The following is a 21,275-nucleotide window of genomic DNA, read 5'->3' on the forward strand; positions in this document are numbered from 1 at the left end:
TTTGGCAGAGTCACGGCAGATGCAATTCCAAGAACAACCTGAAACAATGGTGAAACAATGGTGCAATGTATAGTAGCCTCTGTGACAGCTGAGTAGCAAATGGCTGATAACAGGATTGTTCCAGGCAGCTGCCAGTTGTATACTAAGACAGTTCTGGGCAGCCATGTTCAGAAAGGCAGCTGAGTGCACCCACTTCCCATTGACACCACTTGAGTGGCAGGCTGGCATTAACTAGTTCTATGCCATAGCCAATTTACTCTGTGTCATTTGTGCAATTTATTGCACCCATGTACCACTCAAAATGCTTTCACAAGATGAAGCAGAACTGTACTTCAACAGAAAGGGGTGGCCATTGCTCAGTTGTCAGGTAGTGTGTTCTGCAGACAGCCTCATCATTAACCTAATGGCATCCCAACCTGGTAATGTTCATGATGCAGCAATATGGAGGGAGTGTGCACTAAAGGCATTGTTCCAAGAGAGTGAGTTACCTTATTTCCCACAACTATTGTTTAACTGTTTGTATTCTTTATCCAGGTATCCAATAACCATTAATATTTATTTATTTATTTATTTATTTATTTATTTTACATTTGTTAACTGGGATAGTCCGACTGGATATAGGTCCATTTTCAGCAGAGGCCCGGGGAGAAAAGCTCCACAGTTTATTAACAATAATTAAAAGCATAGGGATACACAAGAAGCATAGAAGAAATGAACAAGTAAGACATTAAAGAAGGCATATAACATATAAATCAGTGAAACATTAAAGGCACATACAGTAGTACTAACAATAGTGATAAGCAAGTTGGCATATCACAAATATACAAGTGAGATATTAAAGAAGGCACATAGCATATAAATCAGTCAAATATTAAATGCACATACAGTAGTACTAACAAGTATATTTACAATTTATCTAGTGTCATCTGTTCATGAAGTTAATAGGCTATAACCATTCAAGTTATGAAATCCAAAAAATTAAGTGAGGGAAAAGAGGGAAAATCTAGGGTAATTTATGTGATGCATGGACATATCCAGATTTTAGTAAGATGAAGTCTGAGTAAGTGTTTGAAAGTTTGGGTGGAGGAGGCAGAAGTAATAGAAGTAGGGAGATAATTCCATGCTTTTGCAGTGGTGTAGGAAGTAGTGCTTTCCCTGCTGTGTTATTTGTCCTGGTAATATTAAGGAGAGACTTGTTAGCAGACCGAAGAGGGTGAGAGGCAGAACGGTGAGATAGTAGATGAGTTAGGGTGGGAGTCTTTTCAGGGTAGGTGAGGATGGTGAAAGCTCTGATAAGTTGTTGATAGGTAAGAAGTTGTGGAAGCTCTAGCCATTGTAAGTCCCTTAGAGCCTGGCAATGAGGAGTTCTCTAGGGAGAATTGTTAGCAAACCTAGCAATCTTGTTATAGCATGCCTCAAGTTTGGTAAGATCTGTTTTTCTAGCCTGAGTTAGGATAGATGCAGCATACAATAGAGTGGATAGCAGGTGAGTTTGAGCGAGGGTGATTCTTGCCTTGTCTGTAAGGCATTTTTTATGTCTATAGAGAGTTCCCATTTTTTGTTTACCATTTTGACAGTTTGGGCTATATGGACATCAAAGAACAGGTTGTTATCTTTTTGTACCCCTAGGAGTTTAGCATGGCTAGTTGGAGATATGACAGTGCCATTAGAAGAGTTGATGGTGAAGGAGAGGGGGGAGTGTTTGGATTTATTAGGAGAAAGCAGAAGTAATTTGGTCTTGTTTGGGTTGAGAATAAGCTGAATGTTATTCATCCATTTTTCTATGGAGGTAAAGGATTCTCGGGTAAGCTTTTGTAAGGTGGTTAGGCATGGGGATGCGCAGATGAGTGTAGAGTCATCTGCGTACTGTATGAGTGAGGCTTGTTGGGTAGCATTAGCAAGGTTGTTTGTAAAGATAGAGAAAAGACGTGGACCCAGGATTGAGCCCTGTGGAACACCAATAGTTGTTGGAAGTTGTGGTGATAGAACTCCTTGCCATAGAGCTGATTGTTGTCTGTTGGATAGGTAGTTTGTAAACCAGTCTACAGTGGCAGGAGCAAATTATAGGGTAGCTAGAGAATTTAAGAGTAATTGGTGTGAGATCATATCAAATGCTTTTGATAAGTCCAGAAATATGGCAAAAACAAAGTTATTATCATTTCTGTACCGATTGACCTGATGTGTAAAAGAGAGGCGAGCAGTGGTTGTACTAAAGTGAGGGTGAAACCCATGTTGTGTGGGGGAGATAAGGTTATTAGTATTAAGGAATTGCATAGCTTGTGTGTGAATACATTTCTCAAGAAGTTTAGAAAGGGGAGACAAGATGGCTATGGGGGGTAGTTGTAGAAGTCATATGAGTTTACTCCTTTGTGGAGGGGTATGATACGAGAAACTTTCCAGAGCTGAGGAATGTAGGATTCCTGAACTGAACAGTTGATAATTATGGAAATGGGGTAGGATAAGGATTCTGTAGCTATTTTTAAGAACTTTGCAGGTATGTTATCAGCTGCAAGGGTAGTTGGCTTGAGTTTTAGTAGGAGCTTTTTAATGGTGGAAGTGGGAATGGGTGAGAGAGTAAAGGAGGGTGTATTTATTGGGTTTTGTGATGGGGTCAGTGAGGACTTATTTGAGAATAGTTTTTTTAGATAGTGACTGTATGGAGTCTTTAAAGTGATGATTAAATTGGGATGCTATGTCAGAGTTGTTATCAGAGGGGGTAGGAGAGGGTGTGGTTGTTTTACCAGGTTTTAAGAAGGAGTTGATGGCTTTCCAGAATTTTTGTGGGTGATTTGAGTGTTGCTTTTGTAGTCCTAGGTAAGATCTCTGCTTGTCTAAGTTTGTTTATTTTTTGGCTTGATTCCTGAGTTGTTGGTATCTTTGCCTATTTTGTGGAGAATTGTCTTTTTTCCATTGTTTCCAGGCTTTGTCTCTAGATTTTATTAAGGCTCTAGTATCCCTGGTAAGCCATGGAGCATAGTTTGTTTTTGCCCTAATAGTATTAAGGATGTTGAGAAATGTGCTATTAAAGTAGTTGACTGCTTGGTCTAATGCTAGGGAAAGAAGTGGTTTCCAGTTACATAATTTAAGTATAGTGTTACGTTCCTGGGGATCTAAGTTCTGCTCATCTCTAACTTGTTTATATGTTATGGGTTGTGGAATATAGGCTTGTTTTCTTAGGAGAAAGATGGGGTGGTGGTTGCTGAGGACATCTGGTAAGCAGCCAGATGTGTAGTTGGGTTTGGGATAGTTTACTAGTATCCAGTCAAGAATAGAGTGATTATGGGATTTTTGATCTGTTCTTGTGGGTTCTTTGATAAGTTTGGAATATCCAAAGAGGTTTATGTGGTTAGTGGGGTTGTTGGAGTTACAGACTGACCAGTTGATATTTATATCACCTAGTATAATGGTCTCTTGTGGAAGGTTATGTGAGACCCACTGGAGTGTTTCCTCAATTATTGGGGAGTTGTTTCCTGGAGGAATATAAATACAGAGAACATTAATTCTCTTTGTGTTGTTTATAGTTAGCATGGAGGCTAAGGTTTCTGCATTTTGGAATTGTGGCAATGAGAGTTGTAAGGGTTGAAGGTTGAGTGTGTTTTTAAACATAATTGCCACTCCACCTCCTTTCCTTCTTGTTCTGTCTAGTCTTAGGATATTGTATCCTGGGGGTAGGATTTCTTCATTTAGGATTTTGGGTTTAAGCCATGTTTCAGTTATAGCTAGTATATCTGGGGAGTGTTGGGATATAAATGCATGTAGGTTTGCAAGTTTATTGGAGATGCTATGAATATTTATGTGAAGGATTAGTAGGTCAGATTTATGCCTGTTGGAGGGTAGGGTAGCATATGGTCCTATGTTTGGATGTATATCACCTGAAATAAATAAGTTTATGCTAGACAGTATGATGTGTTTAATGGTGTGAGCTACTTCTGTATAGGATTTAGTTTGAAATTATTTGGTATATATATATTTGGTAGGCAGGTCCTATATGAGTACAGTATATATGTATCTTTAAATAGTGAGGGGCAGATAGGGAAGTGTGTGTGAGTTGTAGGGTATGGTATACTATGTGTTCTGTGGTAGGAGGTATTGTGAAGTGGTACAATGGTTTGTATTGATGTTAGGTAGGCTATGGTAGCTAGAGCTAGCAAGAGATCTGATAATAGTGTTTGCATTGTAGTGTTAAAGCAGTGTTTGACTAGTGGCAATTCTAGGGGATACGTATAAGGAATGGAGGGAAGTGGGTGTTATTCTAGTGAGTGATTTTATTGATGGGAGGGTAAAGGGTGTGGTTAGAGGAGATGGAAAGTTGTAGTTGATTGGTGCTAAGGATGGTCAGATGGTGTAGGGTTAGAAATAAATTTAATTGATATGGGGTGGGTGGGAATGGGGGTAGGGTAGAGGAGCAGAGTGAGCCGAGCGCAGCATAAAAGTGTATAGCTTCCTTTGATTCTCTAAAGTCACTGAACAAAGCATGCCTTTTTCATCACTAAATGTGTTCAGAATTTTAGGTAGAGGCAAAGAATTCTTCCATAAAACAGCTGTCCCTCTTCTCATTTGTTTATTATGAGAGCTAGTCAATACAGACTAGTGTTTAGTATTAAGTCTGTCCAAATATCCTTTATTAAAAGTGTTTCCTGTAAAAAGATAACATGCAAATGAAATACTTTTTTTAAATTCTATAAACTACACCTTTTATAACCATTATTTAATCCATTGATATTAACTGATATGCATTTCAAGCTGACCATACTACTGAAATAGGAAAAAGTAAATATTATATATAATGCCCGCATACACTTGTAAATAATATGGTACTGAAAAACTGTTATAATAGCTAGCAAACTGCTTACTCATAGATACAAGTATAAAATAATTGAAATTGCTAACTGTAAACTTACTAGCAAGAATAGTAGATACCACCAAAAAAAATTGAAAACTTCCATACATTCCATCACCACCCATGGAGTTTAAAACTCCTGGTTTGAGGTTTGAGTAGTATTCCTATTCAAACACTACCACCTATCCACGAATAAGTATCTAACATCACTCTACTACTTCTAAAGTTATAATGGGTCTATATTAGAACATCAAAAGTTTAATGGTTCGAATCACTAAAGGTCGACCTTTAATGATCAAACCATTAAAATTTTGAATGTTCAGAAAAAATAAATTAAAAAAAAAAAAGAAAATCTAAAGGGTGTAGGCAGGGGGATAAGCCCCCCTGCACCCCCGCTACTTAAATATACCAGCTCCAAGACCACACTACATTGATGTAAACAGAAATCTCCCCTTATGGAGATTTCCGCTTACCCGTTCGACGTTCTGCACTTTTGCTATTCTCGTGTCGACACTTTCAAGAATATAATAGCTAACCAATTATGATATATAAAAGGTCTAATTTATTGAACAAAATTAAAAGGAATATGTATATACATAATATTCAGATTATAAACACTCATTTGCTTGCTATAAAACTTATAAACTGTAAAATATAGCAGATCTTGTAGTTATTTAGTTATATTCTGTTTATAAGACCCTATATAGTATTATAATAAATCCAATAATTTCTTTCAGTTCTGAGAAAAAAATGATTAACAGATAAAAGACAATCCTCTGGATTCTCAAAAGCTTGCATGGAGTGCAAGATGAGTGCAGGAGTCCACGCAGGCAATATGTCTGCCGTGTTATCCAGGAAAAGCCTACAGGGGCTTGCATGAAAGCTCCAGCACTAATCCTGCATGGACTAAGCCCTGGTATGCAAATCACCTAATTTGCAGGAGAAATCCATACAAATTATATGATTTTTGCAATCCAGGAAGCTTGCAATAGTCCATGCAAGACTAGTGCTATCTGCAGAAATGTACTTGGTTAGTAACCGAGCACATTTCTGCAAACTACAAAACGGAGCTATGACAGCTCCAAATAAAGACTGCATATCAGTGAGTAAGCATGCCAATGGCCAAGTATAATGCCATTGGCATTGCAAACTGTTTAAAAAATGAAAAAAAAATCAACTTTTATTTTTTTTTTTTTGCCGATCTCGGCTGTTTAAGCATAGGGCAGTGGTGCGCAAATGGGATTGGGGGGGGGGGGATAATAAAATAAACTGAAAATGAGCATTCTAACAAAAATCAGTATTCTGCCATGCAAAGCAATGGCAGACAAATGACAACTTGGCCAGTAAGTAGTGATTGCTAAGGTGGGAGGCTCAGTATGGGACGTGTAACTATGCATTAGTAGGCAATCCTATACAAATGAGGGAAAGTTTAGCGAATCCCAAATTTTCCCAGGGTGTGAGGCAGGTCCCAAGAGTGTAAGAGTATAAATAGCTGGGTGCAAGACTAGGATACAGGTGACATCATGGGGGGATGTCAGGCATACCGTAAGCAGATTGGAGACCTGTGGCTCAAGATTGCTCCCAGGTTAAAACAGCTAAGCTAGGGTGTGTCTAAACCTGCCTAGCACACTTTACAAAGTGTAAGTGGGTATGGGTGCCCCGCACCAGGTTTTACAGGAAGTAAAAGGAAGTTAAACCATGAAAAAGCAGCTCTGTGCACAAATGACCACTTTGTTTGTGCGGCGCGCACACGGGCTTAAACAGGGAGGCAATGGGAAGGGAAAACAGCAGTAGGAAGGTAATCAAGGAGAAATAGCTTAGCTGACAGGTGAAATGTATCAGAATCAGCCAATTACACAGGTAGCAGACAAGCCCAGCCCAGCACACCACTATAAACTATGCAAACACCATTCCCTGTTGTTTTTCCCAAAAACTCTGCACCACCGGTGTATACAAACGAGGAAATTTTACAAAACAAAAGCAAGAGAATAAATGTTTTTGCTATCATAAACCAGCATGCGCAAGAGGCCAAGGGTGGTGAGGATGTGAATGCTGCTGAGCAACCCACAGTGAGGAGAAGGAGATGAGTGTACAGACCCAGGGTAACCTACCAAGGGCTACATGAGCTGGAGATAGTGGAGCGCAATAGGGTGGACAGGGACCTCCTACAGCAAATTGTTGAGTTGTGATGGCCACGCCTCACACACAGAACTAACAGAGGGGAACCCATCCCAGTGGATACCAAGGTATGTGTAGGCCTAAGAATACAAGCTACAGGTTCCTTCCAAAGGCCAACTGGGGTTATGATGGGGATTTCACAGGCATCAGCATCCAAGGTACTCCACCAGTTCCTGGATGCCATGTCAGCACATGTCGGTGAGCATGTATACTTCCCCATCACCCATGAGGCATTGGCCAGCATTATGCATCTCTTCCATCAAATAGCAGAATACCCTGAGGTAGTGGGTGCAATAGATTGCATGCACATACACATTAAAGCACCGCCAAGGGAGTGGGGTAGGGTCTACATCAACCACAAGGGCTGCCCCTCCATCAACTTCCAGGTTGTGTGTGATGCCCAGGGCATAATAATGAATGTGTGTGCTGGCTGGCCTGGAAGCTACCACAATTCCCACATCTGGCATCTGACACAGCTGTAGCAGACATTTGCCAATGGAGAAATCTCACACAGTCACCTAGTGGGGGATGCTGGATATGCACTGGAGTCATGGCTGATGACACCCATCAGAAATGCACACACACCCAAACAAGAACTCCATAATAACACACGCACAAACACGGATAATTATAAAGCATGTGTTTGGGATGCTCAAGACATGGTTCTGGTGCCTGGACACATCTAGTGGAGCCTTGCAGTACTCAACAACTACATGTACCCAAATTGTCCTTGTATGTGCCATGCTACACAATATGATCCTGTGGAAACAGCTGCAGCAGGAACAGCATGGGGCAGAGCCACACAGCCCCCCACCAGTGCGAAGGCCTGCACAGGCACAGAGTGACTCGGAGGAGGAACAACCTGAGCCTGCCCCAGTAGGCAGAAGGAGGCATGTCCAGTATGCCCCGGCCTTGGCAAAGAGGCAGTGCATAGCACATGCACTGACACAGTAGGGACCCAGGGAATGACACCTCTCTCCAACTTGCACGTACAGTAAAAGGGATGCCAAACATGACACTACCTGTGCTCAACCATGTATAGGGAGTGTTCTATGTTCATCCGACATAGGCAGCCCTGCAGCACCACCCCCAATACTGGGACACCCACAAGGTAAGTAACTCATGCATGCCAGTTGGGGGGGCACATACCCAACAACAGTTACAGCCAGCAGGACAGGTGTAGACAAACACAAAGAAATGCTGTACTATGGCCTCTGAATGAGCCCCATGGGTAACTCCTACCCCAGGCCTACACAGACAGACTACAGCAGGCCAGCCAGTTGGATGTAAGTTGTGAAGGCTAGGAAGTCAGAAACTAATATGTAGGCAGTGAAAGCTAAGATCTGTAGTACACTGGTATGCCTCTAGCCAGCACGATAGGTAAGACAACAGACTGAAATGGTGTACCCGACATACCAGTACAGTCCTAGCAAATGTGTAAAAGTGTAAGGTGTGCCCCACCATCCTATGTACACTTATAGTAACAGTCAGGTATGCCCCCCACCCCTGTGTAGAAATGTAGAAACAGTCAGATGCCCCCCCTGCTATATAGAAAGGTAGCAACAGTCAATGCAAAATGACTGATGTGTACCCTGCAGACACAGCATGCTACCTGTCAGTGTACAACACAAAGATCAGCACCGCAGTACAAACTACCTGGACTTGATCTACACATGCAATATAGATGGCCATACTGGGCATGCTCACACACACACAGGAATGAAGGCAATGTCAGTCTACAACACACTGAAAGGCCATACTGGGCATGCTCACACACTTAAACACATGAAGGCCATGTCAGCAAACACCAGTGGACCAGACATATCTGGCGTTTGCAGTTCTTAGTGCAGACACATGTCAGTATGCACCACTCCAGCCTGGCACACGCAGTGAATAGGAATACAGACATATATGTAAAGACAACACACCATAATAAGCCAAAGGTAGAAGGACATAGATGTGTTGAAGAGGGTGACCGTGACAAGGAGCCATCTGGGCCTATCTCACCCAGCACACAGCCAAAGGGCCCCAAACACATGAGGTGCAGGTGTCACTCAATGCAGATACTAGCCACCAGTTTCTGTCAGCATGACAGTGTGTAGCACGTGCCAGCCATGCAACATGAATGTACAAGGAAGTAGTCAAATAGTAGCTGTATATACGAACTTGTGGCATATGACTCCATGTGTGCCCGCATGTGGCATGTCAACCTCTACATGAATGTGTTACGGCTCATGCACACACCACCCTTCCCATAGCAGTATCATGACAAGCCTGCTGAGGTCATCCAATGTGAAATACACCTTTGGGAGAGCTGTAGCTCAGTAATCCCCATGGGGTGTCCCATACCTGTGTACTGCTGTACTGATAAACTAGTTAGATAGTAGTCCTAACCCCAGACTTGGCAACTGTGTGAGTATGTGTTTGTGTGTGTGTCTCTCGGTCTCTGACTGTGTAGAGAGAAATACTTTTAGGCTACTCACACTCCGTACAGTTCATATACACAACTTTGGCAAGGCTGCTGATGTCACTCACCTAGAAATACACCTCTGGGGCAATCATAGCCGAGTAAACTCCGTAGTGCACCTTGTAACTGTGTACTTCTGTAGTGTGATAAAGTAGTGAGGTAGGTGTTTTAACCCCAGACCTGGCAACTGTGTGTTTTGTTTGAATCTGTGTGTGTCTGACTGAATAGAGAGCAATACTTTTTAGGCCATTCACACCCCATACAATACATATACTCAACTTTGGCAAGGCTGCTGATGTCACTCACCTAGAGATACACCTCTGGGAAAATCATAGCCCAGTAATCTCTGTAGCACGCCCTGCAACTGCGTACTGCTGTAGTGTGATAAAGTAGTGAGGTAGGTGTTCTAATGCTAGACCTGGCAACTGTGAGTGTTGTGTGAATCTGTGCGTGCCTGACTGAGTAGAGAGCAATGGTTTTTAGCCCATGCACACCCCATACAATACATATACTCAAAGTTGGCAAGGCTGCTAATGTCACTCACCTAGAAATACACCTCTGGGAAATTCCTAACCCAGTACTCTCCGTAGCACATCCTATAACTGTGTACTACTATAGTGTGATAAAATAGTTAGGAAGGTGTTCTAATCCCAGACTTGACAACTGTGTGTGTGTGTATGAATCTGTGTCTCTGTCTGTATTTGACTGAGTAGAGAACAATGCTTTCTAGGGTACTCACACTCCTTAGAATTCATATACTCAACTTTGGCAAGGCTGCTGATGTCACCCATCAAGAAGACCACCTCTGGGACAGTTGTAGCTCAGTAATCTCTGTAGCATGTCCTGTAACTGCGTACTGCTGTAGTGTGATTTAGAACTGTGGTAGGGTTCCATCTCCACCCATGGCAGTTTTGTATGTTTTGTGTGTGTTCCAATGTCTGTGTATGGAAGAATGCATCATAGGCTACTCACTCGCCGTACCTTTCAAATGCCCAACTTTGGCAATCCTGATGATGTCATTCATTGTGAAATACAACTTTGTGAAAAAAGGTCTGTAGTAATCTCTGTGGTGCGACCTATAACTGCTCCATGCTGAAGAGTGATATAGGCCTTGGTCAGGGGGTCAATACCCCCACATGTCGGTTGTGGATGTTTTGTGTGTGTCTCACTGTCTGAGTAGGGAGCAATGCATTTTAGGCTAGTCACTCACAGTACAGTTGAAATGGCCTTCTTTGATAATCCTGCTGATGTCATTCAATGTGAAATACACTTTTGGGGAAGAAGTAATTCAGTAATGTCCCTGATGCATACTATAACTGCATAGTGCTGTAGTGTAATAAACTTCTTAGGTAGGGTTTCAACTCCCAGACATCACAGGTGTGTGTGTATGTGTTTGTAACTCGGATCCTGTGTAGCGGTGGGGGGAGTGTAACACCTGTGGGCAATATGGAGGGGGTTTTACCTATTTCTTTTATGGTGGCCCTACTATATATCACAATGTCAACCATACAGGGATAACAGATGTAAATTAGCTGAGAGGCTGGGGTGCAAAGCCATACCCATACATGTGACATCAAGGCCACCCACTTATTCGACTGTGGGGGATGCCTATTCATACAAGACGTATAGTGTGTGGGGCCTCTCAACCCAATAAATGGTGCATGTGGACATATGTGTATTTGTTAATCTGCCATTGTTATCTACACATGTATGGCCATATATACCCATATAGCTTTATACATCTGCTAATATATATTTAACTATGTCCGTATACACCTACATAGATATATATGTGCGTACACATATGTAACATGCTTGTGGATATGTAGACATGTAGGTGTAGACACATATATGTGTCGATTGAGGCATATGCATGTATATATGTGCATATATATTGATATATATGCATATAGTTTTAGAAATTAATATCTATATCTATATATATATATATATATATATATATATATATATATATATATATATATATATATATATATATATATATATATATATATATACATGTCAACATATGCTGCATCCATTTAGATATTAATATAGGTACACACACATACATCTAGATGTTGGTATACATTCTCTGTACTGTTGCATGACTGGACTGGATGATATGTTTCTGAAAACATCAAGTCTCTTTGTATCTGTTATGGCTTAGTGGTACATCAATTTGTCTGTGGTGTGCAGCATCCTGGGTTTGAGCCTTGCAAGAGCTGTATATTTTGTTGCTGGGCAGAATACGGCCAGTTGGATACACAGTGATTAAGGCACTTTAAAGCAGTTGTAAGCAAGTTTGTACGGGTTTGCGTGGAGCTAAGCAATGCCTACACAGGTTAAGCAATTCAGCAGCTAAGTGAGTATAAAAAAACTGTAACCTGACTTTAGCACTGCTTACCTCCGTCCAAACAGCAGAAACCCATGTACAACTGCTTTAAATTGCCTTAAAGTGCCTTAATTTGTCTGTATATTCTGACTAGCAACAAAATAAACAACCTCTGCTAGGCTCAAACCCAGGACCATGCACATCATAGCCAAAGTGATTTATCACTAAGCCATCTCAGATACACATAATCCTGCTGTATTCACAAACATATCATCCAGCCCAGTCATTCAACAATACAGAGAATGTATTCCAACATGTAGATGTATGTGTGTGTGAAAGTATATTAATGTCTAAACAGATACAACGTATTGATATATATATATATATATATATATATATATATATATATATATATATATACACACATATATATATATATATATATATATATATATATATATATATATATATATACACATATATGTAAGCAGATATTTAAATATATATAGGTATATACAGACGATACATCTGTAGATAAAGTGGGAACATAGCAGAAACATATATGTCCACATGCGCCATTAATGGGGTTGACAGGCACAAACAACATACGTCATGCACAAATAGGTATTCTCCCCCCAACAGCCAAACATGTCTGCCCTGCAATACACTACCAACTGTTGCAGATCCCATAACCAGGACTTTACACGACAAGGGCACATGATGTTAACAGTACTCCATCCCACCTGTATGATGTCAGGCTGGTATCAGTAACATATCATGCAGTACAGTCAGGCTCATAATGACTCCCATTTTGCAGTCATCTGTTACCTTTGTTAGCCAGAGTCCCATACTGCTGGCCTGTACTTCAGAGATGTAGATGCCAAACAACAGTGGTCCTAGGACTGAACCCTGAGGTACTCCACTTGTCATGTGTCAGGGGATGGATTTGGAGTCAGTTACACATACAGTTTGGGTTCTGTCAGTAAGCCATGTGACAAACCATCACGTGGCATAGGGATGTATGGCCAGATTAGTATGTTAATGTATGTTTCATGACTGGGGAATGGTGCTGAAGGGCTTGGCTAGGTACACATAGGCTTTGTGGACTGCCTTACCCTCTTCAACAGCTATGCAGATGGAGTCAAAGCAGTCAATCAGTTTCAGGAGACAAGACTGGCCCTCCATGAGCCCACTCTGTGTGGGGTTCAGTGTTTGAGGGTTGCCAGTATCTGCATTCAAAACATCCCTGATAATGCATTCCATGGCCATGCAGATCAGGCTCGTCAGACCAATGTGACAGTAGTTCTAGGGATCACAGGTGGATCGCCCCTTATGGAGTGGGATAACTGCAGCTGTACGCCACTCAGTGGGCACCAGGCCTGATGCGAGGCTATGATTACACATGACAGTTAGGTGAGTTGCCATTCCATTTTGTAGTTCATGTAGTACACAGCCCAGGATGTCATCTGGTCCCATGGATGCTGTATTCTTAGCTGTAAGTAGTTCGTTTTCTGCCTGTGTGGCCATGATTACTGGGCAATGGAACCATTTTCGTATTGACATGGGCACTTTTGGGGGTGAGAGGGGGTGAATGTGGCACTAAATCAATTTACCAGGATATTGGCACATTCTGTGGGAGCAGGCTATGTAATGCCATCCTGTTGCAGCTCAGAGCACATCTTAGCATTGCCAGTTAGAATTCGGACATAACTATAGAATGCAGTGTGGCTGTCTGTGGAATCTGTGTCGATTTTAGTTACATAACCTGTTTTGGAGGATTCCATGAGGGATCTCAATGTCTTACTGTGGCTGGTAAGTTAGTTGTTTGCATCCTTGGATTACCCTTTTTTCTTCAACAGTGTCTACCATCTGTTGTGCACTCTGTTAATGGCAGGAGACCACCAGACTGGCTTGATTATTTGGGAGGTGAGCATCGTGTTTCTATGTGGATGTCAGGAATCATGCACAAGTGGCAGTGCTCATACAGTGCCTTAGTGCAGGATTCATCAGTTGAACTGTCAGCTCCTGTCTCCATGGGTGTCACAAACATTGTCACTTCAGCCTTGAGTAGCATGAAGTTGGCCTTGGAGAGGTCTTTTACGGACATAGGTTCATAGGTTCATACTAGGCTATCTGCCCTAGGGCATTTATAAGCCTAGCCAGAATGTGTTTGGCTTTCGCCACCCATTTTAAATTTATTTTGCTATGCCCTTTTTCGAGGTTAGTATACTGTGCCTCTGTCTAACAGTGACACAGAAGTGATACCCAGGGTAAACCTACGATCTCCCATCCACTCATCAAGATTCCTCTTGAAGAGAGTCAATGAGGGACTCTGCCTAACCTGGACTGGGATTTTATTCCAGAGTGAAGGGAGCCTCTGGGTTATGAATCTGTCCCTCCAGCATGTCCTATTTATTTCAGTGCTGAGGTTCAAGTCTCTCGAGCGCGTAGCTCGATGGGATTTGGATTTTCTGAGGTGCAGCATGTCCATTAATTCCAGGTTGGACATGGCTTTATATGTCAGGCACAGATCACCTCTGAACAGGCGGTATGCCACTGAGTAGAGCTGGAGTTTCTTTAACCTGGCAGCATATGGCATCTGTTTGAGCCCTTTGATCATCTTGGTGAGGTACTTTTGGGGTCTTTCCAGTTGCTGCAGGTGTCTGGTAAGGTACATCCCAAAAGGGGCATTGTACTCAATTATGGGCCTGATGAGGGATGAGTAAAGAGGCACGATGACCTCCCCTGATCTAGATGTGAATCCCTTCATGATTAGGTGGGCTATATAAAATGTTTTTCTAACCACTTTGGCCACGTGGTTATCAAATGAGAGAATGCTATTAACTTGGGACACCAGGTCCCTAATTACTTCTTCTGTACTTAATGGATTGCCACCTATGTGGTAATTTGTGGGAACTTTGTTTTTGCCAAAGGAGATGACTATATACTTTTTGGCATTTAGCTTGAGGCCATGGCTCTGGCACCAGTTGTCTGTTTCTATGAGGCCCTTTTGGAGGATGCTTGTGTCAGCTGGAGAGTCGATTATGGTGCCCAGCTTGCAGTCATCTGCGAACTTGGTCAGCCACAGTCCTTCCGTGTTGGCCTGTACCTCCGAGAAATATATACCGAACAGGAGAAGTCCCAGGACTGAGCCTTGTGGGACACAACTTGTAACTGGTTTGGAGTCTGACATGGCTCCAGCAATTCTAACCATGTGGGTTCTGTCCTTGAGTCAGTTTGCAATCCATCTAGTGACATAGGGGTTTATATTTAAGCTGGTGAGCTTATCTATAATGCCCGAGTGGGGTATTGCATCGAAGGCTTTTGCGAGGTCCAGGTGGGCTGTGTGGACCACCTTCCCCTCGTCAATGGCCTTGGTGACTGTTTCAAAGAAATCAACCAGGTTTAAGAGGCAGCATCTGCCCTTAACAAAGCCGAACTGCGTAGGATTCAGTGTCTGTAGGTCCCCAATATCTTTATTTATGAGGTCCATGATGATCCTTTCCATAGCTTTGCAGACCAAGCTAGTCAGGCTTATGGGGCGATAGTTTCCAGGATCTGTTGAGGCACCACCTTTATGGAGATGGACCACTGTTGCTGTACGCCACTCTTTGGGCACATATCCTGTAGTAAGGCTGAGATTGAACAGTAGTTTTATGTTTGGGTTTAGCTCTTCTTGGAGTTCATGTAGGACGCAGCCTGGGACACCGTCTGGTCCCATTGTTGCTGTGTTTTTAGCTTTGGTGAGGGCTCTTACCTGAGCATCGGAGATGGCAGGGGGGCAGCACTCTGCTGGGATAGATTTTTGCCTGTTGGGGGGGGAGGGGGGGGGAGTTTGCGCTGAACCTGTCAGCTAGGATGTTGGCAATGTCTGTGGGTTCAGTGTATTTTTGTCATTGTGGACTAATTCTGAGCATATCTGGGAATTACCACCCAGGTTCCTAACATAACTAAAGAAAACCTTGTGATTATCCTTAGTGTCCTGTGCAATTTTTCTCTCGAAGCTGGCCTTAGACAATTGTATGAGTGCCCGTAGTTTTTTGCTAATACTGATCAGTGATGCCTTCCCTTTTTGGGATTTTGCTCTATCATTTAGTAGCTTCCTCCTTCTATTGTATAGTTTGTTTATGGCTGGGGTCCACCAGACAGGATGTCTGCCTTTGGAGGATTGGGTCTTGGTTTTATTTGGGATCGCATGATCCATGCATTCCTGAAGGTGTTCATAGAATGCATTTATAAAGGATTCTGTGGTCTGGGCCGTATTTTCCACAGGCCGGGGACTTTGAAGGATTCCACCTCAGTTTTGAGGAGTGTGAAATTTGCTTTAGAGAAGTTTTTCACTGTGGTTTTCTGGGCAGGGGTGGGGTCATGTGAATATCCAGTGAGATTAGTTTATGGTCTGATCTTACCAGTGAGGGATACACTTCTGGTCTGGAGCATAGAGTCCCCATGTTGGTGATGATCAGGTCCAGTATGTTTTCCCTCTTGTGGGAGTGGTAACAAGTTGTTCCATAGCATTTGAGTTTATAAATTCTAGGAACCTTTGGGCTAGGGTGTTAGAGCTAGAGTAATGCTCCCAGTCTATGTTTGGGTAGTTGAAGCCCAATATAATGGTGTTTGGAGAGACCTTCATATTTTCCAGTGTTTTCAGGAAGGCCGAAAGTGGGTTCCTGGGTTTGGGAGGGTGGTCTGTAGCAGGCTATAAACAGGAAGGCAGTTTTACCCACTGTTAGTTGCACATGGATAGTCTCTGATGCTTCGTGCTTTGCCACCAACCTGGAGGTGTGGGTATCTTTGATGAATATCGATACTCCCCTCCTTTTGTGGTTCGGTCCAAGTTTTGGGGCCGAAAAGCATGGTATGAGGTATAACCTGGTAGTGCTGGGGTGCTCTCGGGAGCCCTGAACCAGGTTTCTGTTACTGCACAGATATCAATGTTCTCCATGCTAAGGAGAGTTTCGAGTGCATGCATCTTGAGGTTTAGACTTCTGGCATTGAGTAGCATTACTCTTAGTTTCTTATCCCTTGTGATACCTATGGAGGTGGGTTTGTCTTTGGGCCTTGCCTAAAAGGCACTATGGGGTAGCAAGAGCCTTTGCCAATATCTGAAAGCCCAGGGGTGACAGGTGCAAGCCCCTAGCGAAGCATCGTGGCTTGTCGAGCATATCATCCCAAGCTGACAGGCATTGGATCCCCTTTGAATGACACCAGTACTTAAGCCAATTGTTGAAATTGATCATCTTGTCTTCATATTGTGGCATCATTCTTGGTGAGGGTAAGATGCTACTCAAGGTCAGGGTCATACCGGCCTGGGCTATATGCTCAGAGAGCTCCTTTATGTCTCTTTTCATGTAGTCCAGGGAGGTACGTCTCAGGTCATTCACACCAGCATGGACAATGACTGAGTCATATTTGTACTTGCCTTGGAGTGACCTGAGTGCTTGTGTTATGTGGCGGATCCTATCGCCCAACAGGCTGCTCACCATGACCCTCTCCTTGTTCAGCCTGGTGAGTGGGACGTCAGTGTGCCTGATGATAAAGTCACCTATTACAAGTGTATCAGGTGTGTTGTTTAGTCTTAAGGGCTGTGACTGTTCGGCACACTGGCTTTGTGAGATATGTGTTGCACGTGTTTTGTTTTGGGGTAGCGGTTGCCTGGGTGTCTGCTTTGGAGGTCTCTGCTGCTTAGGCAGATCTTTATTTAGAGCCTCTGAGTATGTTTTTGTGTGATTATGTGTTTGGTTTGCTGTTGTGGTAGGTCTATGTGAGACTGGAATTGTAGTGAGTGTGGTTTCCTTCTCCTCCTGACTGGTTATTCCAGTACTGAGTTGAGAGAGCTTAGCCTCCAGTTTGGCTGTATGGTTGCATCTCTCACATGTGTTGGAATTTGTTGGGAGGAGGAGAGGGTTGTCTGTGTACATGAGGCAGTTGTAACATTGCCTCAAGATTCCCAGATTCACCAGCTGGACCAGAGAGGAGATTGACAACTGACCTTTGGACATGCTAGAATAATATTGGGAATTCCTTTATAATTGAAAACAAGGGCCAGTGAGGAGTGAAGGTGTAGTGCTTTTAATTTTTAGTGCTGACTTATATAATTGCTTTAGTGAGCAAGTGCCAGGTAACTTAAGTGCAATGTGTTACAGGTAACTTAAATGGAAAAACGACAAACAGTAACTTTCTTTCAAGTGAAACAAGGAAATAAGTACAGTAAGCAATGCAGATATCACTAGTGATCCACAGAAGTGCTGAAAAGCCGCGTATTAGGTGGAATTAGCGTTCCAGGGAAATAACAAGCAAACAAACAACAAGCATATAAACAAAGCTAGATTCAGCAGGCCTGGATCTAGTCTATGCTACAGCAAACAAGTTGACCAATTTCAGTAAGATACAGTTCAAATATTCAGGCACTAAAAACCTTTAACCAGAAATTCCCAGCTCAGAAGGGCAGAGTCCAGCCTCTTCTCCCACAAGAGTGCAGACCACGAACTTTCTTAATGTAAAATAACTGGCCTGAAGCCCAAGTGCTTAAACCAGAACTAATACACTTTAAGAATAACAGACACTGGGCTCTCAATCAGCAGTTCCCAACTTAGAAGGATGAAAGCTACCTGTCCTGCCGCCACTGTATATACATTCCTTTCACATGTTCAGTTTGATTAGCCTATGGTGGGATTACTTTGGTGGAACAGCAGTCCCATGTACTGTTGTGATGGCTTAGTGGTTAGTTACTGTGACTATAGTGTACAGGGCCCTGTTTTCATGACCTACAAAAGCAGGTTATTTTTATGTTGGCCAGAACAGCGGTTAATGCATACAGACTAATTAGGGCAATTTAGGTTGGTCACATTCAATACAATTAAAATGCCCTACTCCAATCCTGCTGATTTCAATCACTGTGAAGTACACCACTGGGGAAGAAGTACTCTAGCAGTCTGTGTGGTGCATGCTATAACAGCGTAATGCTGTAGTGTGGTATAGAACTCTGGTAGGGATTCTATTCTCACACATTGGAGCTGTGGTTGCTTTTGTGTCTGTTCCTATGCCTGTGTAGAGAGCAATGCATGTTTGGCTAGTCACACTCACTACAATTCATTTGGCCTACTTTAGCAGTCCTGCTGATGTCACTCACTGTGAAATAAACCTTTGGGAAAAAGTACTCCAGTAATATCCATGGTGAGTTCTGTAATGGCATAGTGCTGTTGTGTAATCACTAGTTTTATGGGTTCTAATCCCAAATGTGACAGGTGTGTGTGTGTGTGTGTGTGTGTGTGTGTGTGTGTGTGTGTGTGTGTGTGTGTGTGTGTGTGTGTGTGTGTCTTAATGTACTGATGTATGTCATTCATGTCCTGTGTGGAGGTGGTTGTGAGTATGTAACAACTGAACCCAATGTTGAGTGTGTTTGTAAAATTCTTATATGGTGGCCCTAGCATAAATCACAAGATCCACCGTGCAAGGATAACAAATGTGATATCAGTACAAAGTCAGTCACGGGTTCGAAACCTGGGACTGGTAGGTGTGTGACACAAACATGCTCACCTTTTACTCTCCCAACCCACCCTGACCTATCTTTGCCTCTGTCTGCCTCTCTCTCTCCCTCTCTGGTGGATGTGGAGACTTACACCTGCTTTGCTTAGGCAGCGGCATGTGTATTGTCAGTGATGCTCATGATCATCTGATGGCCTCTGCACAAATTACAGCCCTCCTCTAGCTGATTGCATGTGGAACAACTGTGGTAACATTCCCATAGCCAATTGCATGGAAACACACTCCAATATCTAGGAAGTTCTTGTTGGTGTTGGGCCTTTTCATTCACTATAAGCAGGAACTAGATATGTTGTTTGGCAAACAGCATCACAGATGGATTGTAGACTTAACTCTGACAACATACACTGTGGAAACAGACCAACACACGGGAGGGGGATGTGCCTGTCCTGACTACAGACTGTAAGTGCTGCTATACTGCAGTTGGGGTACTATTAGTTTAACAGGGTGTGTGTGGATATGGCTGTCCTACATGTTTTAATACTTGTCATGTCAGTGCTATGTTTATGAGGAATCCTCATCTGTAGGGTCATCTGCAGACTGGGCAGTGTGTGGTGCCTTGTGTTCATTGTATTACCCACAAAGCACATATCTCTCAAATGCAGAAGGTAGTGTGAGGATTGCAGTCAGTAGATGGTGACAGCTGGGAGACTTACTATTGTCATATCCCTCATAGGACATATGTTGCATCAAACCTTGTTACGACAGGAAATGTATGAGGTCATCACAGCGACATGTCAATATTGGGCCTGTGTTTGTGCCTCCAGCCACAATCCTGTCAACCTTTGTACATATGTCATGCAGTAGGAGGTGCATATGTTCTGTACACCATATTCAGTAACAGCATATCTGATAAGCCAGTGAGATATCAGACTGCTACACATGTTATGTATAGTAGGGGTTATATTTGAGGACATAGCCTTGCTATTCTGTGGTTGTGTGTACAATACTGAGGTATGTGTAAGTCTGTTAGTTGTCAACAGTGTGTGTATAGTACATATGTACTTTGGCCTGTGCAGAGGCTGTGGTAGATGTCATTGTTCTTGGTCCTGTTCTATCTGATGTTACATGCTGCTCCAATGTATGTCACCCTATCAGCTTACATTTGTAGGGGCGAACACACACATGTCCCTCACCACAGACAGCCATTGGACCACACTGTGTAGTGGCCCAGTATATGTAGGGTTGTTGTGTGAGTGGCTCATGTGAGGATGGTGTACATCAGATAGTCCATATACTGTGATAGTACGCTAGCTTAACATATGTGGCTGTGGCTGTGTTCACATTGGTTGTGTTTATGCACTCTCACACAGGTGTCTGTTACTCTGTGATGTGAAATACCTGTAGAGCCTGCTATCTATGCAGGTACATGTGTATTCCCACATAGGAGATGTAGCCCAGTGTTGAGTCAGTCTGCCTGTAGCCTGCACTGTGCTTTGTTACATGCCTAGCAGCTTACTGAACTTATCCAGTGAGATGTCATGTCCAGATACTTGCCAGATGTATTACTGCCTGGCCACCATGACAGTCATGTATGTCAGACAAAGCAATGGGATGCTGTTCAGATGTATGTCAGTAACTAATGGATAGTATGTGGCCATGGCACCTCTGTACCATCGGTTATTATGTGTCAGGACAGACAGGGGTGTATGAATGCATAACCTATGGGAGCAAATGTATACCAGTATGTACATGTTATACCCATCTACATGGCTGGTAACATTCACATTGTCAGGCCTGGTCCACATGTCTTGCATGAAGGGGTTCTGTGTATACCCCTGGACTGACCCGAGTGTGTCAGACTGTCCACATATATTGGCCATATCACAGCTGTAGTCCACAGTGGTGTTATTGTGCTAGGAGTGGTACTGTTCTATGATGACCATAGGATGTCTGTAAGTAGTCAATGG

This window comes from Protopterus annectens, chromosome 2.part0 (assembly GCF_019279795.1).
Source record: "Protopterus annectens isolate FY-2018-M chromosome 2.part0, PAN1.0, whole genome shotgun sequence".
Taxonomy (NCBI): Eukaryota; Metazoa; Chordata; order Ceratodontiformes; family Protopteridae; genus Protopterus; species Protopterus annectens.